This window comes from Nansenia antarctica, assembly GCF_963989245.1.
Source record: "Nansenia antarctica genome assembly, chromosome: 6".
Taxonomy (NCBI): domain Eukaryota; kingdom Metazoa; phylum Chordata; class Actinopteri; order Argentiniformes; family Microstomatidae; genus Nansenia; species Nansenia antarctica.
This window is the reverse complement of record NC_137676.1, coordinates 74,783,343-74,784,045: the sequence shown is the minus strand read 5'-3', so window position 1 is coordinate 74,784,045 and position 703 is coordinate 74,783,343.

Below are 703 nucleotides of genomic sequence, written 5' to 3'. Positions count from 1 at the left end.
TCTCTCAACTAGCTGTTGCACGAGCTATCACGTCTGAACAGTGTGCTCACGTCATGTGACTAATGTTCGTCATGTGACTAATCAAAACCGAAACTGAATAAAGGCAGTAACAAATGTAATGTCATAAAATGTCCACTAGATGTCTCTAAAATGAAAACCTAAGAAACCATGACAAAGGTGGTTATGAAGGTAGTTATGAAGGTAGTGTCGTATATTCCTAACCTGTTGGCTACTAAAATGAAGAACAGTTATTGAGCAGTTTAAGACCATTTATTCAAAATGCAAAAGTACACAGACATCAAAGATGGACGCTGGTCTGGCAAAGAGAGACAGAGAGAGAGAGAGAGAGAGAGGGGGAGGGGGACAGAGAGAGAGAGAGAGAGGGAGCTGCTTGGTCAAGAGGTGAGGGAGAAGAGAGCCAGGGCCAGAGCCCACATCCTTACTTATAAACTTGGTCAAGATGCAGTCACAGCCAGTGGTCCTATCAGGTCAGGGGGAGGGGCCAGGAGGTCATAAATACCTTGCCCCACAGTCAGGAGCAAACATATAGGCCCATTATTAAATACAAATAAACTACAGTAGTTATGAAGGTAGTTATGAAGGTAGTTATGAAGGTGTGTTTGGTTGTTATGAAGATAGTTATGAAGGTAGTTATGAAGGTGGTTATGAAGGTAGTTATGAAGGTAGTTATGAAGGTAGTTAT